The 19,408-nt window shown below is 37.4% G+C and overlaps 1 protein-coding gene and 1 long non-coding RNA gene across 3 annotated transcripts in view; one reads left to right on the forward strand and one right to left on the reverse strand.

Moving 5' to 3' along the window:
* The window catches only part of LOC309628312, a 33,741-nt gene extending 14,536 nt beyond the window's left edge, over positions 1-19,205 (forward strand). Inside the window, exons 2-3 of the long non-coding RNA XR_014244408.1 lie at positions 2,683-4,165; positions 5,630-19,205. This is a non-coding gene — a long non-coding RNA (uncharacterized lncRNA). The remainder of the gene's footprint in view (positions 1-2,682; positions 4,166-5,629) is intronic.
* Positions 1-19,408, reverse strand: part of ARHGAP24 (Rho GTPase activating protein 24) — a 518,667-nt gene that overhangs the window by 233,760 nt on the left and 265,499 nt on the right. The gene's annotated exons all lie outside the window — the stretch shown is intronic.

The following is a 19,408-nucleotide window of genomic DNA, read 5'->3' on the forward strand; positions in this document are numbered from 1 at the left end:
AGCATGTGGGATCTTCCCGGACCAGGGCTCAAACCCTTGTCCCCTGCCTTGGCAGGCATATTCTTAACCACTGCGCCACCAGGGAAGTCCCCTTAGTAAATATTTTGATTCATTTTTTTCTAGTGTTTATTTGCCAAACATTAATTATTCATTCTGAATCCATAGATCACACTTACATGCTATGAACTTAGTCTGCAAATCAATCAGACTTCATAATTCCACTCAAATGCACGTTCTAATATTCCAGGCACTACACAATCCAATTCATATACCATAAAAAGAATTATTCTCAAATTGATCTCACCAAATTAAGTTAAAAAGCCCTAAACTTCTCTTTTTCTAGAATGTATAGTGTATTCAACTTAAGAGTTGACTTTCATTTAAACATTAGCTCAGGAATTAAAACTTAATGTTTGATTCCTATGTGCATTCATTAAAAGACCAAACAAATACTCTATTTTTATGGTATGCAAGCAGATGCAGATTAAACCTTTCAAAGATAATCAGCCATTTGGGCCAAAAGGCAAAAATCTCTAGGTCTTCCCCATGATAACATATGCCTTTCACAGGGCAACAATTAAGTGTACCTGGTTTGTTTAAATGTAAACACATGTAGGAGTAGTGTAGGCTTTCTGAATTGAAAAGTACTAACAAGGAGCAGTATAATGAGTGATCCTTGAGAATAAAATAACAGAAAAGGGGATGCACTTATGCCACACCAGAATTGCTAATACAAAAGCCTCCATCCTTATAGCATACAGAAAGTGCTCTTTCACTTAAACAGCTTTCTGTGTATATAGCAAAAGAACAGAAGTAAGAAAATGTCCTTGGTTTCTCCTCTGTTAGCTGATGGTAAAAAACAATTACTTCGGGGATTGGAGAAAAGGAGAGGAATGTACCTCTTGTTTCTGTAAACAGCTCGACACTAACAAAATCTCAGATCTTGCTTCTCAATCAATACCAAGCTCTGTGCTTAAAAGAGCGGCTTCAAACCAGGGTTTCATCTGGTTAATGATATCAGTAAAGGTTATCTCTATACTGAATGAAAAGGTCACTAATCAAATTGCAGTGCCTCCCTCACATTATTGTTGCTTGGGAATGTGTTTCATTGATTGTTTAAGTATCCCTGCATAGCATCGCCTCCCTTTTAATGCATTGATTATTGCAGGGGAGAACAAATATAAAATGTTGCCTCGTAAAGCCCTCACATCATAGTAAATAGAAAAGTGGATTTCTTCAGCCTATCTATGATAATGCTCTAAAATAAAGTGTGAGGAGGTACAAATTAAAGGAAAGCTGGAGAAAAGAATATTTGGCTTAGAGTTTCTTGGCAGGGAAAAAACCCCCAAAAAACCGTCATTAAATTTTCAAGAAACCCTCAGTGTTATGAACTCCATGGCATTCAACATTGCATTCGATGCTGAATTCTATACTGAATTCTATACTTCGAAAATTTGCAAATCTATTTCCTCACAGACCTTAACATTTATTAGAAGAGACAGAAAATGAACATTGAAAAAAATGAAGTGTGATATATACTCTGATAAGGAAAATATAGAATGCTGACTTTTGGAGTTTACATGCAATGTTAATGTAAGTATCAATCCTGTTTACTTCTGCTTTTGTATTTTGTAAAAAAGCCTTTCATGTGGAAGACGCTTTCTCAATCCTGGTAAGAAAGCATGCTTGTGATAGCTTAGATGATACGTATATCATAGACTTCTGAAAATTTAGAGACTGTAATAATTCAGGAAGGTAAAGAGAAGTATTTAACACATATTCTCCCTTTAAAATAAAGAAATCAATGAACAGACAGACAAACCAAGAATAAATGACTAAGTAATCCTGGACTCCTCCCTCTGACACTTGAAGGCTCTGGGCTCCTCTCCTTTCTTCCCAGCTGGTAGGTGGTTAGACACTGACCCTCTCTCCCAGGCCTCTTCCTTGGTTCCCACCCTCCACCTCTTGTTGTTGGTAGATGTACCCTGCCAAAGGGGCATCAGTTATTCCAGTGGCACTGAGATGGATCTATGGCTTTTCTATAAATTGCCAAACTAATAGGTTTATCACCTGGAAAATACAAGAAACAGCGGTTTATGCAAGTGCCCTAGGCACCTTAGTTATTGTTCTTGCAAATAATATGACATGGGCTATAATTCTGGTTTGCTGCACTCAGTGTTTTTCTTAATATAAGAAAATAATGGTCTGGCCACCATAGCAGAATGTCAATGATTTATCACAAGCCAGTGCTATACTGTGTGCTTTTTCAGAACAAAATAACGACACCAAATCATTCCACTTGGAATACTGACTTCCTGCAATTATAAAATACCAGAATGTGGCAGTGGATATATACTCAAAATACTGATACAATGTTTGCAAGGTGCAAAATTTATACTTTAAAAAATATTTTATTTTAGATATTAATAGGAAAATCAGTCGTTTAAAAGAAGATAAGCTATTGTCATTAAATTTTAAACATGTGCTTAAAAAAATCATAGCTACTCCAAGTTTTATGCCATGTCATCTTGGTTTTCCTTTCTTAAAAAAAAAGCATTTCTGAACTCGTTGATCTTCACAGTTATGCTAATTAAACCAATGGTGTAGAGTAAATCCTTTTATTTTAGGCACACAGGAATTCTTTGCATAAGTGTAACAGGAAATTGCTTTCCTTTCTTTCAGTGGGCCTGCTGTTGGAGGAGTTTCTGGCTGTAAGGGAAGGCAGCAGACCCTAAATACTAAAGCGTGGGACAGACAGACCTGGACCAATCCCAGCTCATTCCCTCATGGGCTACATGATGTCAGGTATTTGTTTTTTAACCTTTTGGTTCCCCTCACTTTCCTAATTTGTAAAATAGAAAATAATAATCTATCTCACAGAATTGTCTGAGGAATAATTCAGATAAAATATTGGATAAAGTAATTAGATTGCCACCTTTAAAGGAACCATAGTTTTATTAATAATAATACTTGCTAATTTATGTTAATTAGGTTTGGTACAGAGAAGTTTAGAAAAGTAGAAGGCTGGCAGTAGTAGGTCATCACATTTTCCCTCTCGGATCCGTCTCTGACAACCTTCTTTCCTTCTCATTCTCTTAGAAAATGTACCCTACGATCTTCTGGACATGAGACAAATGCTCAAAGTCAAATACTTTCCTTAAATGTAACTGCATGCTATAGTTTTTATACAAAAATAGAAGCAAATTACTTAATGATACTGATAATTGTTCCATAACGTAGCTTAGTATTTGGACACTATTTTGAGCAAATCATTTTTTCTTAAATACTGTTCTCTATTCACCTATAACTATATGACATTTCAAATGGAAAGCAGAGTTTAAGCAGAATACTGAAAGATGCATCCACTGATGGGATGTATTCATGTTCACTAGCAACGAAAATTTTACCATGGCCACTGGCCAACTGGCTCAGTTCTCGAAAAGACAATATAAAGGCTGTGAGACATAAACAAAGAAACAAAGTAGCACTGTTGATCATAATACAGCCGTTACTATGGACTCAGTCTTTCCTCTTTACAAACACCTTCAATCCATTTGTTGGTTCACTGAACCTTATGCTCTCCCCAAGAAAGGCAGAGTCGGCATCCAGAAGGTTAAGTCTTCTGTAATGCCGAGGTGGAAAGAGGTCATCTCTGTTGTCTGCTCCTTGGGGTGCTCTCTGCTTCTGAAACTCTCAACGTCATTCCATCCCACAGAGAGAACGCATAACGTATTTTAGGCATATTTTTTGCTTCATCTGAAACTCCACCCCTTTCTCATACCATATTCATTCTTAATTTGACCCATGCATCAGGGCTTTATTTTCTGTTCCTTTAAAAATATCCTCTTTCAGTCTACTCAGTTTTCTAAATATAATTTCCATTGGTTTCCCTTTAACTCCTTTCTCTCAGTTCTGTGATTCACCTTTTGATTACAACTTCCAGCTTAGAGGAAATAACGCGAGAATTCACTCATATAAACAAAAGACCAATGAAGACCCAAGTGTTCCCAGCAGGGCTCTTTTAGGGTGGGATGCAGGTGAGCGCTGAGGAGTTCTGTTGAGGAGAGCATTCTCAGCTATTCAGAGGTGTCAGCACATGCTGCGACTAAAGATAAATCATCCCAGGCTTGGAGAAAAAAACTCTAGAACTATCTTGGGTGTACTGGTAAGATTTGGGTGCACATTTCTCTAACTTTGATAAAGCACAGAATAACAAGAGAGAATCAAATTACGAAGAACTTCAGCACTCTCCAAGCTGTTGTGACCTGAAGCACTGGGGGGGGGGGGGGAGGTAATTACAGCTTCTACACAACCACGAAAGCATGAGAATGTATCCCTCCTAAAATAATCAGACTAATGTTTTCCTCATTACCATGTCTTCATTTTTCCTGTTGACACTGCAATGCCTACAGAGGTCTCATTGCTCCAGATTTTTGTTTTAAATTATTGATAAGCTGTTAGCAATACTGATCGATGACTGAGAACAGGCAGAGGCAGGCGGCTGAGAAATGTATTTTAGAGAGCAATTGGAACACAACAAGTACGCATCTGTCATAACTGGAAAGCAGAAAATGTACGAAAGATACAGTTGGACTGCTCAATTTGTGAACTGCTTGGGGCAAGTCAGATCTCTTCTGAGTACAATTTGTAAGAATCACTAATGTGATGGGCCTTGAACTCTTCCAAGTTCTGTCCTTTTTGGCTGCAGGGCCTTCTGTTCTTCCTGCATCTCATTGCGATAGCAATTATAGTCCAAACAAAATCATATGGATATGATTTAATTGGCTTCAAATCTTGCTCCAAAGGTAATTGTCACAGGCGTTTGGTCCTAGTCCCTGTTTTTCCTGTTTGGAAGCAGATTACTCAAATAGCAGAAAGAAAATGTCATTTCTGTTGGCATACGGGAAGCTCCATGCTACAGTCAAGAAAAGTTCAAATAGGAAATTCTAAGTTTCTTAGACCTGCCTGTAAGATTCCATCACAATATAAAAGAATGGTGTTTCCTAGGATTGAAAAATTTACTAAATAAGAAGTATAAGAGCAAAACTCAGGTTACTGAGCTCATTGTGACTGCTGAATACTATTCTAGCAGTACTACTGAATATTAAAATAATGCAATCCTGAACCATGTAAATTCGACTTGACTGCAATTATCTCAAAGTTTAAATTTTGTTTATTATTATTTGGGGTTAAAATTAGATATCTCCTCATTGAAATAACCTTGTGATATTTAATTTAACAAGCACATTGAATTAAAACACGTTAACATGTAATTCAGTAAACCCAAACCGAGGAAGTAAGAAAGAAAAGTTTATCTTCATTTGGCTAAATGAAGCCCCATCTATCTGCAACACTTTGCAGCATTCAGTTAACAAGACATATTTTCCTCTCTCGTTACCTCTTCATTGTCTCCCTCTCTGAGTCAATTGTGGAACCTTGAAGACAGAGTTGGATTGTCTTTGGCCACATCCCAACTGATCCACGGTTGCAACACACAAAGTTTTTGAAGACAAAGCTCCTCCCTCGTTCCAAGAATTGATGAAGCACATTTAAAAAATTTCAGGTTAAACAACCAACTTCTTCCCTCCTTAATGCCTGTTTTGTTCATTCCCTTCTTCCATTCCCACAGCCATAGCTCTACTTCACAGAGTCATTTCCTCAGACCTGAACAGTCTCTTCTACTTCCTAACATGCCTTTGCCTTCAGTCTTTGCCCCAGCCCTACAGAAAGAGAAGCTGTCCTCAAGTGCCATTCTGATTACATAGCTCTGTGCAGACACCTGCTGAAGTGACCACAGACTACATTTCAAACTTCTTAGCACTGTGCATAAAGCCTTTTACAAGCTGGGTTCAACCTCTGTGCCAATATTTCAGTCATCAATCTCTCTTCACTAGCCAAGCAGGTATAGAACAGGTAACTGTTCCTTTGTGCGAGAATGTTATTCCCACTACTTTCCTTGTAAAAAAATCTTACCTATATTTTGAGAATCTTTTCAAATGCCATTTTCCCCATTAAATCTTCCCAGAGTCTTCTGGCAGAAAGTAATGCCCCCCTTCTTTATGTTCCCTTGACATTTGGTTATATCTTTCTTTTAGAGTCCTTAATAAATTCTTCCTCCTAAAATTATTAATGTATAAGAATCAGTTCATCCCGTGTGATTCTAATGCAAAGGGTCCCCAGCTGACACAGAGAAAAATAGAGATGGGGATTAATATTTTCCCAGTGATATTCAAATTAAAAGCAAAATTGTACACTGGTATGTCATATTTATCCACAATGAACCTCAGAGAGTGAAATGTGGGGATGAAACTGCAATTATTTCTGTTAATTGAGAACTAAGTTGTCCAGTTCATGCCATCCTATAGGATGCCTGGAAGGAGTGTGGTAACAATAAAAAGGATAAGAAAAATAATTTTTATATTCAAGTCTCACTAGCAAGATTATAGAACCTTCGGTACCTTACTCCTCTCCTTTGCTTAGAAGGGTCCTGGGGTGGCTCATGCATCATATTCCTTGACAGCCTTTACTGTTGTCTTCCACAGACTGTGGTCTCTGCATTTCACGCTCACTGCACAGCGCACAATGACTCAAATCCTTCTTCTCTCTTGTCTCCCCCTCGTCCTTGCCACCTTCCACAAAGTTAGTTGTTCCCCCTCATGACGTTTCATAAAGTCATTCCCTTGTCAACCTGCTCACTTCCCTCCTTCTAACGTGCCATGTGCGCAGAGTGGCTGGGCTCCCCTCTCGCAGCATAAAACTGCAAAAGGAGATGCCCACGTCCCTTTCCCCAATTTCCTTAGGGGGCTGCATCGGAAAACAGTGCGAGTGATATTCCTTCCTGCAAACACACCGCCTGGGTGGAGCTGGAGGATATGGTTCATTATTGAATGGAGGGAATACGGAGATGCCCACGCCCCTTTCCCCAATTTCCTTAGGGGGCTGCATCGGAAAATAGTGCGAGTGATATTCCTTCCTGCAAACACACTGCCTGGGTGGAGCTGGAGGATACGGTTCATTATTGAATGGAGGGAATACCTCTTCACCTGCCACCCCTTTTCCCCCTGTCGCCCCAGCTATTGGAGAGGTCCAGCCATTTTCCCTCATTTCTCACTCCTGGATGTTAGGCCTCCTCCCTCACAATCTACTCAGCTGTGGCTTGATTCCTATCATGGACACAGAGACCAGTCCTTCAGGGACCCGCACTCTCACAGGTGTAGCTGATGAACGCCTTGCAATTGATAGACTTCTTGCATTAAAATAGCTAGGTTATATGTGTCTTTTATTCCAGGTTTTTGTGAAACAAACACACCCACATGAATAGATTCTTGATGCCACTGCATTTTGTAATGGAAGTGGCAGTGAATAAACTTTTAAAAACTGTTAGGCATTTTTCAAAGCACATAATACAGTCTAGCAAGTTCCTAAAGAATTGGTTCCACTGACCCCCTGCTGCCCTCTAGTGAGTGTCTGGTATATCCCCCTAGGGTTACAATCAGGAAGAAACTAGTCCTGGGAGAAAGAGAGAGGCAGCCTGACTCAAATGTTCTGTAACTGATTCATTCTAGGCTCAGAAAGGTCATCTGACCTCAGAGAAGAGCCTGATTCCAGGGACCTTCAGACAACTGTTCTGGTCAGAAGACAAACAAGAGAACACACGAAAATAACTTTGGAACATAGTTAAGATTTCTCAGGGCCCCAGTAATACCCTGAAATGAATTTATTCCTTCATCATTGCTATAGAATTAGAGCCAGTGCAGCCACTGAGGGACCCCCCTATTCCAGTCTTAACTCCAACCCCCGTGTTCAACAAGGGCTTTGGAATTATACTGCCGCTCAGTAAACAGATCTTGAGTCCTGGAGGTCGACAAAATACAGCCAACTTCAGGAAATAAAATGCCTTCCATAGCAAGCCACAAATGAACAATAGGTGGCAAAGGGGTTGGACCTGCCTTACGTGTGATTTATGAGACTTTTCCTCTGTAAACGTATAAACACTTTCTTTACTCAAAAGTTATTTGTCTTTGAAAAATTTCAAGTCACTGAAAGCACAAAAGATACTAAGAGAAGAGCTTATTCAGTACCTTGAAATATTTGTTCAAAATACTTCCCCTCTTTTTTTACTGTGAGACTCTGATTCTTATAAATTTTGGAAATGAGGAACTGGGCTCTGTAAGTTCTTTTCCAATAAAAATAAGGGAATATTTGTAATACCCTAAAATTGTAGTATAATTAAAAAGTTTTGAGATTGGAATTTCAACATTTGAAGTTAGATATGAAATGTTAAGGCTCTAATTTTTAGAAGGTGAGTTAAGTGTGGGTCATAATGTTCAATCCCTAAAAATGCATCTTATTGATTAAATGTATAGAATAGCTTAAATACTTGCAATCATTTCAGTTTAATCAGTTCATCTATTAACTATTAAAAAAGAATTTGATGGGTATGGATATATTGTATCATCTGTTGGCTCTTGCAGTCTCAAACATTATTGCATTTCTTTGCATTTTATCTTTTGCTAGAAGGGGCCATGAACAATACTCAATTCAGTGTTACCAGTCATAATTGATATAAAATAATGGAAGTTTCCCAGAGCACTAACTTTTTCCCCATAGGTCAGTAGCTGAAGCAGTGGTACCCCATGAAGGAATACGTTTACTTTCTAATAAAATTAAACATGCTATTTAATCAATGAAGAATTCAGGGTTATTTCATGTGTTGTAACACTCAGTGCCATACAAGCTTTGACATGTCTGCATTCTGATCGCTGACATCAGATACACTTAGAAATGCAATGCCCTGAGATTAGGAATGGACTTCTCCACAAGAAGCGTTCACTTGCTAAGTTTAAAGGCTCTTACTAGGTAAGTGAGTTAGTTCAAATAAAGGGAGAATTTTCCCCATAAGTATACTGAGATGGTAAACAAAAAAAGTTATACTTTGTGATTCTGGAAAAAATGCAAAATAAACAACCGCACAGAAAATTGCAGAGGGGGAATCACCTCCCTTCATTCACTTGTTCAGGACAATATAGTGCTCATGACTCAAAGATACAATCTTTGTCCTCAAAAAGCTTACAGAACTTAGACTAGAGGCAACCTATACCAAAGACTTACATCTGAAGAGCACTGTATAGCTACAAAGCTCTTTCACATGCATCTTCTAATCTGATTCTTGTGACAGCCATAGGAGGTGAACAGGACAGGAATAATCATCCCAATTTTACAGACTTGTAAACAGAAGAACTGAAGATTTAAGTGGGTTGCTCAGTGTCGCATGATTCACAAATGTTTGAGCCAGGATTAAATACAGTTCTCGGTTCAGTGCCCTTTCTCGTATTTTCTGGCTGCTTTCAGTATCTGGCAGACATTAAAGTCTCTTACAAATTGCTCTTCCTTATCTTTATAGTTTTTCAAGAGGCAAACCTAGACATTACTTGCTCACGAGAACTTAGAATTCAATGTCTACCCAACTAGGTAGTATTAAATTCTTCATGAATTCACTGAATTTTAAGTTGGACTTTTAAAGTTGTGTTGCCTACCATATATCTCCTCAGAGGACTATTCCAATCTGAGCCTTTCTAGGGATTATGATAAGAACCTAAACATCACTGAAGTTATTCTAATAAGGATAATACATGAGAAAAATCTGCTGTGTACTGTCAATGGAAGTTATAATTTGAAAGTTAAAATGAAGTGAAAGATCATGCTTAATCAGAAAGATATCGGTAAATAGGCATATTTCCAGGAAAACTATTGTTTGTTCAGAAGGATGATGCTAATCTGAAAATAAGCCAGAAAAGGGAACATTCCTCTTTTCAAAACCAATTTAACAGTCAAGTATCTGAAACAGCCATCAGCTAGTGCATAAAGGCTTATGTGTGTGGCCCACAAATTGCTTTATAGAAATGTTGGCTTCTAAACACTATTCTGAAACATGCACAGATTCAAAGGCTAGGATGATACCCTAGCATTAAGAGAAAGGTTTCTTAGCAATTGAAGCAAAGGCAGGGCTTATTACAGTCTGATGTGTGCATGAGACTTTGAAGTAAAGATCCCACAGAATGATTACCTTACTATCTGCGAACTATATCTCTAAGTCCCCTCCCCTTCCTAGGTTTAACCCCTATGGAAAGCAGTAACATTTCTAATCACACCAAGTCCACTATGACAATAAGACAGAATAAGAAGAAAAAAGAAGAAAAAAAGCAACCTGACAATTATCAGAATGTACTCCTACCATTGGAACATCTCTATATAACTCAAATCTGTGGTCGTCATTATGTAAGGGGCTTTGTAATCAGTATAACAATCGCTTCAAAAAGACACATTCTTTCTCTTCTTCTACACCAGTGACAAGGAGGTGTCAGAAGATACCTTATTTGCTCATTCTCTCATCCTCTTATACCCATTTAAGAACTTTTCCCAGATTAAACATCAACCAGATAACTGAAAGAACTTCAGTTCCTATTCCTGAAAAAAATATTTTAATCAATGCTGCCAAAATTTACATTGCCCTATTCCTGGCAACACAAATCCTCTACGGTCCTGAAATTCTGGCAGTGAATAGAGGCAAGTATCTCTAGTGGCAGATCAATACAGAGAATCATAAGTCAAGGTGAACCTTTATTTAGGGCTTCCTTGTGCTGTGCAAGGTGTCAGGTACTTAGCATACATTTTCTCAAGTAATACATGAGAAACACAACCCAGCAATTTTAATGAGAGTTATTAACCCATTTTACAGGAAATGAAACTGATGCTCAGAAATGTAGAGCAGTTTGCTCACAGAATAAAGATACTAAGTGCCAGTGTCAGGTCTGGAACTCAGGTCTGTCCCTTTCCAACTCCCATGGAAATCCCTCCACAATTTCAAAACATAAGCACAATGTCTCCTTTTCTCATCTGTAAAAAAGTGATGGGCCCTCATATTTAATACCAACGAATTAACACTGAATGAGGGACTTCCCTGGTGGCGCAGTGGTTAAGGATCCACCTGCCAATGCAGGGGACGCAGGTTCGATCCCTGGTCCAGGAAGATCCCACATGCCGTGGAGCAACTGAGCCGGCGTGACACAACTACTGAAGCTCACGCGCCTAGAGCCCGTGCTCCGCAAGAAGAGAAGCCACCACAATGAGAAGCCCGTGCACCACAACGAAAAGTAGCCCCCGTTCACCGCAACTAGAGAAAGCCCGCACGCAGCAACGAAGACCCAAGGCAGCCAAAAATAAATAAAATTAAAAATAACAAAAACAAAAACACTGAATAAGAGCCAAGTCAGAGTCTGGAACAGTATCTGAGTTTCCCGAGTTTTCGAAGAGAATAAAGCCTGTTGCCATTTTTGTCTTTTATGAAATTTTTGTTACCAAGAAAGGCAGGATTACATTTTTTTCCTTCCAGATTGAGTTGGTGGAGTGTATTCTTGGTTATCAAAATACTCATAGCTTTGGGACTTTGAAATGGTAAATATTCATGATGTGTGAAAAAGCATAATACATAACTGTATGATCTTAATTACATAAAAATGGATGCTTAGTTGTGTAGATACAAAAAGGAGAACTAGAAGGACACATCAAATGGTAAACTGCTTGTGATTATGGATGACTTTATTTTTTGCTTTTTGTGTTTTTTGGTTTCCTATTATGCACATGTTAACTTTTAGGAAATAAATGTTATTGTAAAAACCTTAAAAAAAGGGAGAATAAACACAAAGGCAGTTCAGCAGACACAAATGACACTGAAGTAGAAATCTGTGCTTCTTGGAGTTGAAGTTGAGGGTGGCTCTGAGAGAAGCCTGTGAAACAGGGGAGTGATGCTTCCTGGTGGGCCCAGTGTTTTGCAAGCGACGGATAGTAATATGGAAGAAGTTGTGTTTATCCACTGAGCTCCCCAGTAACTGCACACACAGATTGGGCCTCAATTAGGATGTATCCAGACTCTGTGGTGCCAGGCTTTGTGCGCTGTGCCCAGGCCATTGACCTATAAGATAGCAGTGAGCACCTATCGGATGACTGAAGTAGCTCAGTGCCTATCTCTGGGGCAGAAATGGCTTCCGAATGCCTGTCGATGGTTGTGTGGTTATGTGGCCTAGAGAGGCCCTCTCCTCCTTGCCATCCCCCTGTAGTTTGGAGATTGAGAGCATAGATGTGAAGGAGGGAGAAAGGGAAGGAGAGAAGGGGGAAGGGAAGGAGGAAGGAAGATGTGATTTATTAAGCAAGAATTTAGGGTCAAATACTGTGCTAGGGAGTGCTGTAGGAATTATTTCATTTATTTTTAAGGTAGATGTTATCTGTATTTATTACTGGAATCAAGCTAGAAAGGTTAATGATTTACCAAATGTCATTCTAGAGCCAGCCTGGTCCATATTTTCTCCTTTCCGCTATTCAGCTACCTGATTCCTACTATAAAGGACTCCCTCTGGCACTAGAGGATGGGAAGGCAGTCTCCTGGGAACATTCCCGAATGGAAATGTAGGTCTAGTTAATAGGAAACTATGATTTTGTAGTGATAACAAGCCATATAGTTTTTTCACTTGATCCAACAGAGCTTAGCCTCTAAGATATTGCCTCTCTGTTTCAACAGCTGTTAGAAATTAAAAACGAACAAAGTTGGGCTCAGAGCCTTGGAGAGGAATTTTACAATTAGGTTAAACCACATAAAATTGCCAATATTTGACCATTTTTTTACTTATAGACTCCAGAATTTATTTTGTTAAACTAATTTATAAATAAATTTAATACATACACACTCACACACACAGAGCATTTGACATAGCTAGTATGCCGATATATATATATATATATATATATATATATATATATATATACACACACACACATATATATATATTTATTGGAGTATAGTTGATTTACAATATTGTGTTAGTTTCAGGTGTATAGCACAGTGATTCAGTTATATATATATAATTTTTTAAAGACTATTTTCCATTATAGGTTATTACAAGATATTGAATATAGTTCCCCGTGCTGTACAGTAAATCCTTGTTGCTTATCTATATTATGTACAGTAGTTTGTATCTGTTAATCCCATACTCCTAATTTATACCTCCCACACTCCCTTTCCCTTTGATAACCATTAGTTTGTTTTCTATGTCTGAGGGTCTGTTTCTGTTTTGTATGTAGATTCATTTGTATTATTTCTTAGATTTCACATAAAGTGATACCATATAATATTTGCCAAGACATACATGAAAAGATGCTCAACATTGGTAATTATCAGAGAAATGCAAATCAAAACTACAGTGAGGTGTCACCTCACACTGGTCACAGTGGCCATTATCAAAAAGTCCACAATAATAAATGCTGGAGAGGGTGTGGAAAAAAAGGAACCCTCCTACACTGTTGGTGGGAATGCAAATTGATGCAGCCACTTTGGAGAACAGTATGGAGGTTCCTTAAAAAACTAAAAATAGAACTACCATATGATCTAGCAATTCCATTCCTGGGCATATATCTGGAAAAGATGAAAATTCTAATTCGAAAAGATACATGAACCCCGATGTTCACAGCGGCACTATTTACAATAGCCAAGACCTGGAAACAACCTAAGTGTCCACTGACAGACGAATGGATAAAGAAGATGTGGTGTATATATATACACAACTGACTATTACTCAGCCATAATAAAGAATAAAATAATGCCATTTGTAGCAACATGGATGGACCTAGAGATTATCATACTAAGTGAAGTAAGTCAGACAGAGAAAGACAAATATCATATGATATCACTTATATATGGAATCTAAAATATGATACAAAAGAACTTATTTACAAAGCAGAAACAGACTCACAGACATAGAGGACAAACTTGTGGTTACCAAACGGGAAAAAGGAGGGGGGCAGGGATAAATTAGGAATTTGGGATTAGCAGATACAAACTACTATATATAAAATGAACAACAAGGTCCTACTGTATAGCACAAGAAACTATATTCAATATCTTGTAATAACCTACAATGGAAAAGAATATGAAAAAGAATATATATATATTTGAATCATTTTCCTATACACTAGAAAATAACACATTGTAAATCAACTATACTCCAATAAAAAATTTTTTTGCCAAGACATAAGTTATGAGATTGCAGTTTTGTTTACAATAGGAAATACTGTAACAACCTAAATATCTATTAAGAGCTGGATGAAAATTTTAATTATTTTGCATCTGTACAATGAAATACTATGCAGCTATTAAAAAGAACAAAGTAAATCTATGTGTGCTGATATAAAAAGATATCTAAAATAAATTATTAAGTTAAAAAAAAATACAGAACAAGAACGAACACTACATCCAATAAGTTCATAAGTGAATATATGTATTGAATTATTTTATTTACAAATAAACACATACATATATTACTTGCACACACACATTCATGTTTATAAATCTAGGCAGGGAGACTGATGATTTGAAATCCATAATTCAGGAAAACATGTGTTCATGTAGTACTTTAAAAATGATTATAAAAAGGGAAATTAAACATACTTTGAAAACCACAACAAAACTGTGTAGAAGGGAGGAGAGTTCTCTGAGATTTCGGCTCTGCAGTAGAACAGGGAAGGGGGAAATCTCTGAATGGAAAAAAGAAGGAAGAGATAGTAAGGAGACAAGTTAATTCCCTGGGCTCTAGAAAGAGGGTGAGCAAGAGCGATTTTGGTATTAAGTACCTCTGATGGGGCAAGGTAACAAGGCTGTCTTGGCCTTCTTAATCTCCTGGATCCCTCACCCTTCTGCTGGACGCCCCTGTCCTAGCTCTAGAACCACAGCTGCTAAATTAAAGTTTAGCAATCTCTGATCTCATTGCCCAGTTAAAGAGACTTCCCAGTCACTCCATATCACAATTCCCTGATTTGCTTTATTTTTCTTAGAAACCATAGTACTTATCATTACCTGATACTTATACATTAACTGATACTTTATTGTTTATACATTTGCTTATTTGTTTGTTTTATCTTACCAAGAAACAAGTTCCAGAAGAGATGACACTTTGGCTTTAATACTGTCTCCCTAAGTGTCTACAATAGTGCCAGGCACATATATGGATGGATGGATGGATATAAGAGGGAGTTCTAGCTTCACTTGCCAAGAACACGGAGAGGAGCTCTGAACTCATTTTTTTTTTTTTTTTTAAACTAACACGATACACTATGGTTAAAACTACATTCTTAAAAACATGGTGGGACCATGTTTCCAAACAACAATAGAATGGAATGCATAGTTTGATAATCTGACAAAATCGTATGAAAATAGAATAGTCTTAAAAAATCTTTAGTGTGTGATTCCTATGGAAATTAGTAATAATTTTTCAGACACATAGTGAGTTAAGCAAATTTTTATTTGCAACTTTTTCTTTGGGGGAGGGATGGAGTGAGATTCTCCTAAGGCTGTAACAATGCTGTATAACAGAGTTGACACAGGAAATTATTTTGGAATTCCAAACAACAACCAACAGGCAACCATTTAAATGTAAAGGTTGGTGAACTGGAGATTGCTTATAGAGCACGAATTAAAGGAATCTCTTAAAGTCTACATTTAGAAAATGACATAAAGACAACATGTTAGCTCTATATTTCTCCTGATGGCCATAGCTGGTTAGTCACAATTGAGCATCTCATCCATGTTGAATTAGAGTCCTGTTCTTAGGAATTTGGGATTGGAGCTAAGAAAAAAGTCATTCAGTATCTTAGTGTGACTAGCTAGAAGTGTAACAACATCTTTAGAGCTGTGACTGGCCATATTCTGACATGTTGAAGGAGAGGCAGTCTGACAAGAGAGAGAGGAATAATGCAGACAAAACAGAATATCCAAGGACAAGCAAGAGCAGAGAAAAATACTGCTTGCCAGACTTTCAAGTTAAGTGTTTTTGTTTATCCTGAGACTTGGTGGTGATTTTTCCTTGAGCTCTGAAAATAATCCCTGAATTCTTATAATATTACCCGCTCTGTTTAATTTAAACTAATATGAGTTGCATTCTGCTACTTACAACTAACATCCTAAAGAAGGCAATGGTTAAGCCCTCAATCTCCCCACAACCTACATATGCTCAGAAGCAAATTTATACAAATATTTAACTCTGAAAATAGTAATATATTAGCAGCAAATATTATATAGTACTTATATAGTTACCATTTAATTTCACAAGTGAGTCACAGAGAGTTTTAGCAACATGCCAAAGCTCATACAGTATGTAACAACACTGAGATTTGAATTCATTCTGATTTTGCAATTATGTACCAGGAAATAATGCCTTTCTGCAACATATTTGGGGGATAAAACATTTCTTCCTTTAGACATTTTTATTTTCACGTCTTTTTGCAAAGCTTTTATATATTACATCATGTGACTACTAGTTTCTTATGGTGTCTCATTTGCACCTATAATTAAAAAGATATCTACATCTCATTTAAACACCAAAATTTTTGGTACTGAAGCTAGTTTGGATCACATATTCTTTCTACTTTTTACTTTTAATTACTGAGGACAACTGAGTTTAATCTACTAACTTTCCTCTGCTACAAATAAAAAATGTGACTATAAGGCAGCATCATTATTTTTAATCTTAAACACTTTCCACAGATTTTATATATTCCACTGTCTTTCTGGCATATCAGACTACTTACCTAATTCCAGTATGGCATATGTATGAGAAAAGGGGGTATGTATTGCCAATTGTACCACAGAGTGAAAAGCTTTTAAGAACTGTGGATATCGTATATTCATAGAAATAAGATGGATCATGTAACTATTTTAGAGGATTTGACTTCTCTAAGTGTTCACCATGCAGAGAGACGGGGGATGGCCCCAGCTGCTTACTGCTAAGACTAACATCAGAGCTAAACACACCAGAAATCATCCATGTAAGTTAGGTTCATTTAAAACTAGGCATTTACACACTTGAAGACAAGTGACTGTCTTACAGGGGAACTGTAGAGGGCAGTATTGCTGTGTATTTTGTACATATTTATTAAGAAACTATAACTACAGAGCCAAACAACCCAGGCAGGAACAAAAATAGGCCTGTTAGGTTAAAAGTCTAATCAGCTTTTTTTTTTTTTTAAACTGTACATGGTTTATTACTCTTATTTTAAAATCACTCACAAAATTTTGAAGCATTAGAAGTCTACCCTCCCACCCACACCCAAATCCTCTTAATTTATTTACAACACAATTTTTATTGACTGTTCTGTTCTAATGATTATATTTTTTAAAAATTAAAAATTATTCTGTTTCAGACTCTAAATATAAAAGATGATCACGTTTTGACTATTTTAATGTCATGTTGTAGTTGGTTTTCATTTTTGTTTGTCACGCTCGGTACTTCTTTTTGCACAATAGAAGTTCAAAGATTACCTCCCAAACAAGACTTTTTCAAAAGCTGTACTGGATCTTTTATATTTTGGAAATATTTTAATATTGTCACATTTAAAAGACATAACCAAAACCCAAACTGTTGTGAAAAGATAAAAAGCAAAAAATGGAAGAGCTTATATTTTAAAAAAGCTTTGCTCATGTTGCTTCAAGAATTTACTTAAAAGTGGAAAAAAATGTTCTCTCTAATGCTGTTCATAATGATTTTACGTGACAGAAAGAAGCAGCTATTCTCAATACGTATTGGTACTGACTGGCAAGGGGGTCCAAGCCATTGCTGCATCACACACAAAGAAGGACCCTGGCGTCTCATGTGCTAGCCACTCAAGCAACCCAAGCGCCTCTCCTAACCAGGCATGTGGCTGAGGGATACACAGAGACAAAAAATCTAGCCCCTGCCCCGAGGAATTCACTCTTTATTATGAAAGGTCGGGGTATGAGAAAATGTTTAAAAAATTGAAATTATAGCGAGGAAAAAATAGCAATCAAATACAAGAAATATCATACGAAAAAAATGTATCTTTCATGATTTAGAGGTTTAGTGTTCCGGTTTGGTCATTGTGAGGTTTATTAGAAGAGGAGCTGAGAGAACATGTAGAATTTGAAAACATACAAATTCTATTCTCCAATCTAGTGCAACTGATGGGAACTCTCCCCTCAGTGGACTCCTCCAGTACTTTGTCTTGCACAGAGAACATTCTTCCATGCAATACACATTTTTTGGTGGGGGGTGGGTGGGTACTCTGCAGCCAATTAGATTAAAAATGTCTTGAGTTTATGTCATCAACTATTTTATCCATTTTTTTTATGTCTTCCATACTGTGTAGTGTGTGAGTAGGTACACGATAAGTACTTGTTGAATTTAGAAGATTTTCCTCTTTTCACCTTTTTCTGGCACCAATTTACCCACATCTGATAATGACAACTGCTTTGAAGATAAAAGCACCTTGCTTTAACCTCACATCCATATTTAAACATTGTTTAGAATGAATAATGGAAAGTATTGAGACTAGATTAAGGTCCAGGAGGCTTCTGAAAATCGAGGGCATATTTCGACTTGTCTGGCTGTGTGTGGAGCCTTACATATGATACTCTGTACCACCTGGTTAATTCCCTCTAGTGACTGGAATACCTATTAAGAATTCTCTGAAATATGGGCTTAACGAAGAACATTTATGGAGATATATTTTTAAAAGTCTCAAGAACCTTTAAAATATGCTAATACATATATATGGAATCTAAAAAAAAAAGGTTCTGAAGAATCTAGGGGCAGGACAGGAATAAAGACGCAGACGTAGAGAATGGACTTGAGGACACGGGGAGGAGGAAGGGTAAGCTGGGACGAAGTGAGAGAGTGGCATGGACATATATCCACTACCAAATGTAAAGTAGATAGCTAGTGGGAAGCAGCTGCATAGCACAGGGAGATCAGCTTGGTGCTTTGTGACCACCTAGAGGGGTGGGATAGGGAGGGTGGGACGGAGAGGTAAGAGGGAGGCGATATGGGGATATATGTATTCGTATAGCTGATTCACTTTGTTATACAGCAGCAACTAACACAACAATGCAAAGCAATTACACGCCAATAAAGATGTTAAAAAAATAAATAAATGAAAAATATAAATAAAAGCAGCTTTACCTAATGGAAAATATCCCTGAACTAATATGAAAGATGAATCAACACAGGCATGCCCCTTGTGTTACAAATTGTTCTGGAGTCCTGTTAGTCAGGAATGTCATAGCTATAAGCAACTGCCTCGTTTGCCTCTAACTACATGGGGAGGGTTTACTAGAAACCTTGGTCAATCTCAGTCTCAAGCAATCTGTCTCTCTCACCCTCTCTTTCTCTTCTTAAAAAGTGGAGTAGCATTTAATAACCAAGATGCCAAAGGTGCATTCTCATTACATTCTCACTCAGAGGACTAATTTTCACTCTCATTTAGGAAATTCTACTCAGTCATTCAGCGATTTGGGCCTTATATCTTTCTCACACATACCAAGTGAGGATGTGACTGAGACTAAAAGCAG

The sequence above is a fragment of the Balaenoptera borealis genome, assembly GCF_965194805.1.
Source record: "Balaenoptera borealis genome assembly, chromosome: 4".
Taxonomy (NCBI): domain Eukaryota; kingdom Metazoa; phylum Chordata; class Mammalia; order Artiodactyla; family Balaenopteridae; genus Balaenoptera; species Balaenoptera borealis.